The following is a 12,689-nucleotide window of genomic DNA, read 5'->3' as shown; positions in this document are numbered from 1 at the left end:
CACCAGTTTAGGCTCGCTGGTGCCCTCTGGCATTGGAGTTGTAGACGGGGTTGCAAGCGCTGGACTCAGTGCTGGCAATGGTTCTGGTGCTGGTTGCGTTGCCAGTTCCGGTTCTGGGACTGGCTTTGGCTGGGTCTCTGGGATTGGATCCACTACGGCTGTTGCAGTTGTTGGCAGGGGATCCGGTTCCACCACCTGGTTTTGGGTCTCCGGTAACACAGACGGGGCCCTGGTGAACGGCTCAGGAACAGGGATGGGGGTGAAAGCTTGCTTAGCCTGGCTGCGGGTGACTATTCCCACCCTCTTTGCTAGCTTCACATGGTTGGCCAAGTCTTCCCCCAGCAGCATGGGAATGGGATAATTGTCATAGACTGCAAAAGTCCACATTCCTGACCAGCCCTTGTACTGGACATGCAACTGGGCTGTAGGCAAGGTTACAGACTGTGACACGAAGGGTTGAATTGTCACTGTAGCCTCAGGGTTGATGAGTTTGGGGTCCACTAGGGATTGGTGGATAGTTGACACTTGTGCCCCAGTGTCCCTCCAAGCGATAACCTTCTTTCCGCCCACTCTCAAGGTTTCCCTTCGCTCCGAGGGTATGAGAGAGGCATCTGGGTCTGGGGTTCTTTGGTGTGATTGGGGTGTAATGAACTGTAATCGGTTGGGGTTCTTGGGGCAGTGAGCCTTTATGTGCCCCAGTTCATTACATTTAAAACATCGCCCTGCTAAGGTATCACGGGGCGATGTTGGTTGCTGGAGACTGGTGTGGTGGGGTGAGAAGGCGTCTGGGGTTTCCCTTGGGATGTGGGTGGGGTCTTGGGTTGTCCCCGGTGATAAGGTTTTGTTTCGGCTTGCCCCTTCTGATATTCGCTCCAACTGCTACTAGCTTTTTTCTTTTCTGTCACCTCCACCCATTTGGCTCCAATCTCCCCCGCCTCGGTTACAGTTTTGGGCTTCCCATCTAGGATGTACCTTTCTATTTCCTCAGGAACACCCTCTAAAAACTGCTCCATTTGCAATAGGAAGGGCAACTCTTCCGTAGATTTAACATTTGCTCCTGATATCCAGGCATCCCAATTTTTCCCAATGTGGTAGGCATGTCGGGTAAATGACACATCAGGTTTCCACCTTAGGGCTCTGAATCGCCGACGGGCATGCTCAGGTGTTAGCCCCATTCTGATTCTGGCCTTGTTTTTAAAAAGTTCATAACTGTTCATGTGTTCCTTAGGCATTTCAGCCGCCACCTCTGCTAAGGGTCCACTGAGCTGCGGCCTCAGCTCTACCATGTACTGGGTTGGAGGGATGTCGTATCCAAGGCAAGCCCTTTCAAAATTTTCTAAGAAGGCCTCAGTATCATCGCCTGCCTTGTAGGTGGGGAATTTCCTGGGATGGGAAGTGGTACCTGGAGAGGAGTTGTTAGGATGGTCTGATGCACCCTGCCTAGTCCTTGCTGCTTCCAGTTCCATCTCTCTTTTATGGGCCTCCTGTTTGGCTTTCTCTTCTCTTTCATGGGCCTCCTGTTTGGCTTTCTCTTCTCTTTCATGGGCCTCCTGTTTGGCTTTCTCTTCTCTGTCATGTTTGGCTTTTTCCAGCTCCATCTCTCTCTTGTGGGCCTCCTCTTTGGCTTCTTTCTCGAGTTTTTTAATTTGAAGTAGTCTCTGATGTTTTTTCTCATTTTCTTCTGCTTCTAGTCTGGCCAGTTCTAGTTTGCTAGCTGCTTCACTGGTAGTCATTTTCCTGCTTTCCTGTGCTGGGCTACACCCCTCTGCAGTTGACTGAAACTGGGATGTATTTAGCTCAGGCTCCTGCTGAGTGCTGCTGAGTTAACAGAGACTTTCTAACAAGCTACTCCCGAGGATGTAAAAAGAAAAAAAACACAATTCAGATTGTAAATTACCTTTACCAGATCAAAGTTTGCTCACTGATTGAACCGTTCTCTTAACAAAGGACCTTGTTAAAAAAAACTTAACACCTCTGCCTTCAGGCAAGGAGAGATAAGATATGCATCTACCTTCAGCTCTGCTCTCCAAGCAGCTAGAAGGAAAAAAAAATCTCTTACTGGCTTTTGGGTTTAAAACGATCCCACCGCTGTGCCACCATGTCAAGGCTGTATCCCTACTTTGAACTTTAGGGTACAAATGTAGGGGCCTGCATGAAAACTGCTAAGCTTATCTACCAGCTTAGCTCTGGTCCCGCTGCCACCATTCTCGATGGATTCCCTCCCTGGGAAGCCTTGAGAAACCTTTCACCAATTCCCTGGTGAATACAGATCCAAACTGCTTGGATCTTAAACAAGGAGAGATTGACCCTTCCCCCCTCCTTCCTTTCACCAACTCCTGGTGAATACAGATCCAAACCCCCTTTGGATCTTAAAACAAGGAGAAATCAATCAGGTTCTTAAAAAGAAGGCTTTTAATTAAAGCAAAAGGTAAAAATCATCTCTGCAAAATCAGTATGGAAAATAACTTTACAGGGTAATCAAACTTAAAGAGCTCAGAGGAATCCCCTCTGTCTTAGGTTCAAAGTATAGCAAACAAGATAAGCACTCTGGTAAAAGGTACATTTACAAGTTGAGAAAACAAAGTAAATCTAAGACGCCTTGCCTGGCTTTTACTTACAATTTTGAAATAAGAGAGACTTGTTTAGAAAGATGGGGAGAACCTGGATTGATGTCTGGTCCCTCTCAGTCCCAAGAGCGAACAACCCCTTAAACAAAGGACACACACAAAAGCCTTTCCCCCCCCAAGATTTGAAAGTATCTTGTCCCCTTATTGGTCCTCTGGGTCAGGTGTCAGCCAGGTTACCCGAGCTTCTTAACCCTTTACAGGTAAAAGGATTTTAGAGTCTCTGACCAGGAGGGACTTTAGTACTGTACACAGGAGAGCTGTCACCCTTCCCTTTATAGTTATGACAGCATCACTTAAGCTCTCAAAATAGCGGTAAAGGAATAAATGCTCTGCTGAATTAAGTGGACACAACTCCAGTGAGAGATACACCAACAAGGAACTGAGATTCTGGAAGAATTTACCCACCTGCCCAGCCTCATTGGTGTGCTATACTCTGTCTGTGAAACCTGTGTGCAAAAATCACTTCCCCATGTTTCTTCTTTAAAGAGAAACTCCAGTGAAACCAGAATGCAAATCACTGCTTCTAGGTGGGCTCCTGTTTAAATACAACCCCCAGGTTCTCGCAGCTCAGATGGTAATATCTGACTGATCGCTGCCCTGCCCTAACAAATCATGGAGTCACTATGGGTTTTCAGTTTGCTGTTATCTGGCATGACTTGTGAGTATTTCTGGACAACTCAGGGAACTTTCATATCCTAAACTTGAGGTCTATGGAGTAAAACTGGGGTAAGACTGATAAGGCCAATAATCATTTTCCCTCTTCACAGGCATTCACTCACAAGTTCAGCTGGCCCAGTCCGGCCCAGGAATGGTGAAGCTCAGAGAGACCCTCACCCTGACCTGAGCTGTTTCCGGAGATTCCAGCGGTGTCATTTCTAGTGGCTGTTGCTACTAGAGCTGGATCCAGCAGAGTCCCGGGAAAGGGCTGGAATGGACGGGACATATAATTATCGTTTGCCAGAAGCTTGGAATGAGTGACAGGAGGTGGGTCACTTGCTGATTCGCTGTTCTGTTCATTCCCTCTGGGTCACCTGGCATTGGCCACTGTTGGAAGACAGGACACTGGGCTAGATGGACTTTGGTCTGACCCAGTGGGTGAGCCTTGCCCAGCTTCTGGCAAACAAAGTCTGCGGTGATTATCTTGCGGATGGGGATAATTCCTGGGACTGGATCCGCCAGTCCCCAGAAAGAGACTGGAAATTGGGGCTGGAGACCCTACATTCCTACTGCTTATCCTTCCAAATTAGGACTGGACTCAGCATCTCTGGGAAAGCCTCTGAGGACTAGCTCTGTCAACACTGAGTGACATGTCAGCTGCAGAAACCGCCGTGTGTTACTGCTCCAGACCCAGGCAGTGAGCCAGAGTAAAGTGGGGATCGGCGCTAGAAGGGAAACCGGTTTGCAAACCGCCCTTTAGCACTAGGTGTTAGGAGCTGAAGGAGAGGGACTCACTGACAGGAGGGGTTTTCAGGAGGGAAAGCAAGGAAACTCCCTCATTTATCAAGTCCCCTGCAACACAACACACACTGATTAGATCTTATTCCATTTCGTTGAGAGCAGTAATGATGAGTAACGCACCTGTATCTACACACCCACCCTGGAGATTTCTCATCCTCTCCAGCAGGCGGCAGCACAGACACATAGCGATTGAGAAAGCAAGTGAGCGAGTAAAAGTCCCGGACTCCCCCTCCCCCCCCCCCACACACACAGATGGTCTTATTACTCCTGAGGTAGCAAGGACAGAAACACACCAAAGCTGATCTGGATTCCTTCCCTCCAATACGGGCGAGCACCAGGGACACCCATCCACATGAACAAGTTGGTCTTTTCTCTACCTATCAGGAAGCCGCACAAACACCCCCCGGAATTTCTTCTCGGGCGGGACTCATTCAATCCAACAGAGAGCAGCAGTGACACACAAATGGATTTGCACCCATGCACTGTGACAAATTCCTACAAGGAGGCAAGGTGCCCCACCTCGCGGATTAAAATTCAGGGTTCTGAATTCCCGACCTCTGTTGCTGGTTGACCATGCCCGTCATCGCCCCGTGCCTCAGTTTCCCTGCCCCGTGTCTCAGTTTCCCCATCATTAAAAAGGAGGTACTTCTCCTTCATTCCTTTGTAATAGAGCTTTGACTTCTTCTGAAAAAAAAAGAAATCTTTAAGAGCAAGGTTTTATTATTATAACATCTACTTGGATACCAATGCACAAGCAACACACACACACAAATGCATATTTCCAAGGTCCTATTTTCTCAAGTAAAGAGCACACTCAGACACAAACACACATGCGTTTATACGCTCAGCTGCTCTTCGTCCTTCCAATAACAGGCTGCAGGGACACACAGAGATACAGTCACACACGTTCCACCCAGCAGGAGGCCGCAACACCCAAACAATCGCACCTATGCCAAGAAAAAAACAATCTTATTCCACACAGGCTCAGCCGGGGCAGCAACCCATGGATCCCAGCAGGGTTTAGCGCAGGTCTCGGCCCTCAGACTGAGGGGTCAGCTGAGTAGGAGGGAGAGCTAATGGGTTTTAAGCTCCACGGCAGTGTATTGACTATATGTAAAAGTGTTCGGCGTCACTTAGCAAGATGGCCCCGTGCCCCACAAATACAGGAATTCTGTCTCTCACCCCGTGTAAGATGCAGGCCTGTGCAACGAGGAGATTCCGGTCAAGTCACAGCCCACCCTGCCCTGCCCGTTCACCTCCCATCCCCGCTGGGCGAAACCCACATGCAAATCCCTGCCCTGCTAAACACCAACCCCGGATCCTGCGAGCCTCAGACACCGCGCCGCGCTGGTCGGTTTCTTCCTGCTGCGGGGTATCCCCTTCCTGCTACACCTCGGAGAAATGGCGGTGCTGCTGCTGGGGTTTCTTTTCTGCCTCTTGGTGGCTCCCTTCTGTGAGTATCTCGGGGACATGCAGCCCCCCCGCTCTCCTCCCTGCCCGCAGTGCAGCGTGGAGCATCACTTCTCCTTTTCTCTCCCTTCACCAAGGTGTCCGCTCACAGATCCAGCTGGTCCCATCCGCCCTGGGAGTGGTGACGCCCGGAGAGTCCCTCACAGTGACTTGTACCATGTTGGGGGCTCCATCGCTACCGGCGCCTGGTGGAACTGGGTGCGCGAACTCCCTGGCCGAGGGCTGCAATAGGTAGGGGCATCCATTTCTCCGGGAGCACGAACTATGCCCCCAACCTGCAAACCCGAGCGAACATCGCCAAAGATGAGGCCAAGAAGGATTATTACCTGCAGCTCCGCTCCCTGACCGCTGCGGACACCGCCACCTATTACTGCACCAGGTGGGACCCACAGTGATACGCGCCGTGACAAGGGAGAATCCCCCTGAATGAGGCGGCTACATCTCTTCCCTGTTACAATCTTCCTGCCTCTCCTAAGGCGCCTGAGATCTTCCCCCTTTGCGCTGATAGCTCGTTTCCAACCCTGAAATGTTTCCAGTGCGTTTTCCCTAATGAGCTCGAATCTTCATTGGCCGGGAGGAAGAGTGATTCGGGGATGAGGAGCTGGCCAGAGGTGCATCTGCCCTGTTTATTGCTCTGCAAGACCTGAGGCAAATCACTTAGACAGATTTTTAAAGGTATTTGGGCACCTAATAATTCCCGTTGAAATACCTTTAAAAATCTGTCCATTCATTAGTGCCCCGCCCCCAGGTCTACCAAAGACTTAGAATCATAGAATAGTAGGACTGGAAGGGACCTCAAGAGGTCATTAGTCCAGTTCCCAGCACTCATGGAAGGACTAAGTTTTATGTTCTGGACCATCCCTGACAGTGTTTGTCTAACCCGCTCTTAAAAATCCCCAGTGATGGAGATTCCACAGCCTCCCTAAGCACAAGACTCACCTTGCACAAGTCTCTCTAGGCCAGATTTTCAAAGTTGGGCACCCAAAGTTGCAGATGTGAAAATCCCACTGGATGTCTAAGTACCTTAGCAGTTTAGCTCACAAAAGGCCACACATTTTTACGATATTTAGGTGCTTATGGTGTAGTTTTGGTCTTCACAGCATCCCCTGGCAAAGAGTTCCAGGGGTTGACTTTATTTTGTGTGAAGAAGTACTTCCTTTTGTTTTTTTAAAAACCCGCTGCCTTTTAATTTCATTGGATGACTGCTAGTTCTTGTGTTATGTGAAGGATTAAATAACATTTCCTTATTCACTTTCTTCACACCAGTCAAGATTTTATAGACCTCTATCATATGCCCCCTTAGTAGTCTCTTTTCTAAGCTGAAAATTCCCAGTCATTTTAATTTCTCCTCCTGTTTCATACCCCTAATCATTTTAGTTGCCCATCTCTGTACCTTTTCCAATTCCAGTATATCTTTTTGGGGATGGGGTGACCAGATCTGCACACAGTATTCAAGGTGTGCACGAACCATGGATTTATATAGAGGCAATATGATATTTTCTGGCTTATTATCTATCCCTTTCTTAATGATTCCCAACATTCTCCTTGCTTTTTTGACTGCCACGGCACATTGAGTGGATGTTTTCAGAGAACTATCCACAATGACTCCAAGATCTCTTTCTTGAGTGTTAATAGCTAATTCAGACTCCTTCATTTTGTATGTAGAGTTGAGATTGTTTTCCAATGTGCATTACTTTGCATTTATCAACATTGAATTTCATCTGCCATTTTGCTGCCCAGTCACCCAGTTTTGTGAGATCCCTTTGTAACTCTTCGCAGTCTGCTTTGGACTTAACTCTCTTGAATAGTTTTGTATCTTCTGCAAATTTTGCCACCTCACAGTTTACCCATTTTTCCAGATCATTTATGAATATGTTGAACAGTAGTGGTCCCAGTACCGACCCCTCAGGGATACCACTATTTATCTCTCTCCATTCTGAAAACTGATAATTTCTTCCTACCCTTTGTTTCCCATCTTTTAACCAGTTACTGACCCATGAGAGGACTTCCCTCTTATCCCATGAGGGCTTACTTTTCAAAAGTCAATTTAAATTAAATACATTTTTTTTAATTATATATTTTTAGAAATCTAGACCTGTTATGTGTTTTGGTGTAACTTGCATTATCCTTATGTTAAATTTGCATTATCCTTAAAAAACATTTACTTTATTCATATCTCTTTTATATATCTCATCAGCCCTGACACCCCCCCTGTAAATTCGAACACCCCCCCTAATTTCAATTCCTGGGGAAACCACTGTCCCCCTACATCCCAACCCCTCCCACCAAGGGATTTTAAACACTCCACTTCCTCGTGCTGTGCACTGAAATGTTCACCCAGGGACTCACTGAGACAGGGGTGACGGTTACATCAATGGTGAGATACTCTGGGCCTCGTTTCCAAAAGATGCTCAGTGCCTGCATCTCTGAGTGACCCCAGTCACCGCTGTGCGCGATTATCCACTTCTGGGAATCCGGCTCGCTGTGACTCGCGTTGGGCACCGAACAATTCACACTCCCAAACTCAGAACCGGTGTAGGAAACGTTGCCCCAGGGGAGCCAATGTCAGAGATGCTAAGCGGGCACTGCTCTGCCTGAACTCAGTGAGAGCTGCCGGGGCCCAGCACCTCCAAAAATCAGCCCTCCCGCTGCAATGCTTTATGAGAGGAAGGGTAGCGTTAGGGGAAAGGAACTGGACTGGTTTAAGGAGATTCGGGTTCAGTTCTGGTCTCTGCCAGACACTGCCTGAGAGAAAGTGGGTAACTCAGCTCATCTCTCTCCCTGCCCAGTCCCCATCTACAGCGAATGTCAATGATCTTACACTGTGCAGTTCTCTGTACAGCGCAAGATGACACAATTTTGGGTTTACACTTCAGAGGGGGTGTGCACTTGAATGCTGGGCAATTCCCTAGCTGAGTGCTGCCCTTGCAGAGCTGATTCCAGTGTCTGTGTGTTATGCTTATAAGAAGCACACGGGATCTTTTTCAGGGGAAAAGGCGATACACTGCGTGTATTGGAAATACAACAAACTGTCCAGCCTGGATTCAGTCCTCACCACCCTCCTCCCGGTCTTGTTTCAGCAGTCATCCTGGGCCTGGATTCAGTGGAGAATGAACACTGATTAAGTCACTCCCCTGCCTTAAATAGGTTTACATATGGTGGGAACCCTTTGTTTTCCAGGGTGGTTCCTCCCCCCACCACATCTCAGTGGAAAATACTGGTATTCTACCATGGAGTCCATTACCAGGTGACATGATTACATGACCCTGCAGTGTCAAAGAAGCCATGAGTCAAAGGCCATTTGTAGCATCCCAGGAAGTTGGGAGACTAGCATCTCCAAAGACATATTGTTCTCCCTAAGGGTCCATTGACTTGTTCCCAGCTAGCCAGCCAGACTGATTGCATTCTGTCTGGTGGGTGTTCCCCAGGTGCAAAGACTTTTGTAGTACAGATGTATAGTCAATATTCCTAACTTCAGATACAGAAATGATACAAACAGGATAATCATATTCAGCAAATCACAACCTTTCCCATTATACCTCACATGCCTTATCTTGCCCAAAATAGATCATATTTATGCTATAATCATATTAGAACAATATTCTAGGAAGAATATGGGGCATAGTGTCACAACTCCCAGAAAAGGGGCAGAGGATTCAATGCAGTGCAGCGAGACCAGTTTTAGACGGTGTGTTGGATCCTGGCTGTAACACTCGCATTCACACGAACACAAACTCCTGCACAGTGATCCCCCCACCCCTGATAGTAAATCGAATATCAACACCATATCCCACAAATAAAAAAAAACTCTCTCACACACAAACACAGCCACACACGTCCACAGACTCACTTATAGACGCACTCAAAGTGAATCAAATATGAACAAAATACATAAAAATTTGTATTAAACAAAACATACTTCAGGTAATTTCTCTGTACCATGTGTCCTATCCAGAGCAAGGTGTGCCTAATGTCCCACAATACACTGTCCCATATTTCTGTTGTGATACACAAATTCAGTCAAAATGTGGGTCTGCATAATCCGATGTACCAGGGAAATTATGTCAAACAGAAATAAAATAATGTAACAGCACAGAGATGGAAAGATGAAATGGATATAAAGAGAAAGAAAAAGTCAACACACTATGTGTGTGTGTGTGTGTGTTCTCTGTACACAAAGGTATAAACGGACACAGAGTGAGAAGTTGTCACTACCTCCATTAGGGGGCGGCACACAGTGAAAAAGAGCGAGCATGTTTCACAAACACACAGAACTGGACTCTTCCCCTTCAGCAGGGACCGTCAGTGAAAAACACAAGCATTCAGACACATCCATCTACGTGCACAGACAGCAATTCTCATCTCCTCTGGCAGGGGGCAGGAATTAATTGCGAACACGCACTGCTGGCGCGTTGCCAAGCATCCAGTAATCACTGGGGGAAATCCACTGGCTTGTGCCGTGCAGGTCAGATTAGCGGGTTCAAATGGTCCCTTCTGGGCTAAATATAATATGAAGCTATTAACTCGAAAGTGACATTAACTACAAGCTGCTACTTTCCCTTCCAGGTTACTCTTAGGACTCCCTGAGTGCAAAGTTCTTCATCGCATAAAACCCAAACCTGCCCCATTCCTTTGTGTCTCCATTTCCTCCTCCCTCACTACCCCTGTTTGTCTGTATCCGCTACCGACTGCCCAGTGAACTAACATAATTTCACACCATGTAGAGGTCAAGCACAGGGGTTTATTATGTACAGCGCTGACGGAGTGTCACCTTGCTTATTAGGCTCAGAGACACTGTCAATCAGTTGATTACAATGGAATATATGGATTTTCCATGGGTGGGGGAAAGTGACGGGATAGGCAGTTCTACAACCCCTGATAGGTTTTGCAGCAAGACAAGATAGCACAGTAGCCAATGGTTAACAGGTTACATAATGTCTCTGCCCATGGTCTCAAGTTAACAAGTTAACATTTAATTAATACTTGGATAAATGTATTAGTATAAAATATATATATGTTGAATTCTGATTTGGGATCCATAGGAATGAAGCAACTCCTCTGATTGTCCAACAGATACATTCCTAGGGGTTAAAACAAAGAAACAGTGAAAGTATATGGCAATAAAGATTGTCTCCTTTGTGTCTTAAGGCAGGCACTGGTCCCTGGGAAAGGGAGGTGGGAGGAGGCCATATCTTATACTACCATGTTCCAACCTCTCATAAACTCAGGATTGGAGATGTGGGAAGACCATCTCCCTACAAAAGAAATTAACACAACAGAAACAGGGCTTCTTTGTTCAATTTGCAACTCTGAATAAGACACAATTATTCAGTTATTGCTCCAACATCTGGCAATTTTGCTGACCAGGATTATCTTAGCAAAAGCAAGGTTATCTTTTGGTTATTCTGCTTTTTCCTAGCTAATCACTATTCGCTAAGCCTCTGGTCTCGTGACCAAACTCTGGACTTTGGGCCTGGAAAAGAGCTGGCACAATTCATATACCAAGTTATTACTAAGCTGCACATGGATTTTAACCCTTCATCTCTCCACACCTGCACCACTTTCCCCGTGGATATATCTGCAATGTCACGTATTAATTAATCAGTATTACACAGAGGAATCACCTTCCCTTTGCTCATCCCCCCTGACAGCTCATTTCTATTGACTGCTTCTGTGCACTGGTTATGTTTCTCAGAGATGCCCAATGCATTTCTCAGTAGCCACTGTTGGAGGTTGGGATTCACACAGCCAGTTAACCTCTTTCCTAAGACACATTGCACTCAAGGGAAAGGGCGTCATAAGGTTCAGTGACCTCCCCAGCCCAGCTCAGAACTGATGAAGACGTGTTACTGTCCACTCCACCAGCCAATACTCCCAACCTACATGGTCGCCTTATACCGGCTGGGTGCACTCGCATGCAAATCCATCCCCACAGGATTGCTGGTTAAATACCAACCCCTGGTTCTAGGAGCCCCAGTCTCTCCCCAGACACAGAACTGCCCGGTCCTGCCCGCTGGGGAGTTTCCCTCATTGCATGAAAACGAGAATGAAATCTCTGTTGCTTTTCCTTTTCCTGTTCTCTGCCCCTTCCCAGTGAGTGTCTATGGGGAAGTGGGGGGAACTGGTGACAGATCTGCGGAGTCTCTCTGTGGCTAATGCATTTCTTGCTTTCTTTCCCTCTCCCCGGGTGTCCTCTCCCAGGTGCAGCTGGTCCAGTCCGGCCTGGGGGCGGCGAAGCCCGGAGAGACCCTCACCCTGGCCTGCGCTGTCTCGGGTTCTCCGTCACTACTCAGTATTACTATTGGCACTGGATCTGGCAGCCCCCCGGGAAAGGGCTGGAGTGGATGGGGTATGTGTACCCGTATAGTAGCGGGAGCACAAGCTATGCCCCGTCTCTCCAAGGCCGAATCACCATCTCTGCAGACACCGCCAAGAGCCAGTTCTCCCTGCAGCTCCGCTCGCTGACAGCTGCAGACACCGCCACCTATTACTGTGCCAGACACACAGTGACCCAGAGCAGAGCAGGGACTGGCACGAAAAGGGGAAGCGGTTTCTAAATAGCCCAGGGAGGCCGGAGTTACAGGGATAGCGGAGCGCTGCAGAGAAAGAGACACACACGGTGAACTCACTATGACAAACATACATCCAAATAGTTGGGATTTTTTTTTAACTCTGCAGAATGTACCCAGTTTCTCCAGACATGCCTCGCCTTTGAGCTGCCACAAAAATCATGGGAAACTCACTGATAAAACTGAAGTGTTTCATAGAATATCAGGGTTGGGGGCTCAGGGCAGTGGGTTGGGATGCAGGAGGGGTGCGGGGTGAGGCAGGGGGTTGGGGTGCAGGAGGGGTGCAGGGTATGGCAGGGGGTCGGGGTGCAGGGTGCAGCAGGGGGCTCAGGGCAGGGGGTTCGGCTGCAGGAGAGGTTCGGGGGGCAGGATTTGGCCCGGCACGTACCGGGGGCAGGGCAGGTTCCCCGCCTGCCTGTCTGCCCTGCCCCCGCAATAGGCTGGATTGGGAAGCGGTTTCTAAATAGCCCAGGGAGGCCGGAGTTACAGGGACAGGGGAGCCCTGCAGAGAAAGAGACACACACGGTGAACTCACTATGAAAAACGTACATCCAAATAGTTGGGA

At 48.1% G+C, this 12,689-nt stretch overlaps 1 pseudogene; it reads left to right on the top strand.

The window, feature by feature from the left end:
• Positions 1-12,112, top strand: part of LOC135886394 (immunoglobulin heavy variable 3-11-like) — a 35,549-nt pseudogene extending 23,437 nt beyond the window's left edge.
• The last annotated feature ends 577 nt before the right edge of the window (positions 12,113-12,689 follow it).

The sequence above is a fragment of the Emys orbicularis genome, chromosome 12 (assembly GCF_028017835.1).
Source record: "Emys orbicularis isolate rEmyOrb1 chromosome 12, rEmyOrb1.hap1, whole genome shotgun sequence".
In the NCBI taxonomy this organism is placed as follows: domain Eukaryota; kingdom Metazoa; phylum Chordata; order Testudines; family Emydidae; genus Emys; species Emys orbicularis.
Note: the sequence above shows the minus strand (reverse complement) of the source record. Positions and strands in the feature narration are given on the sequence as shown.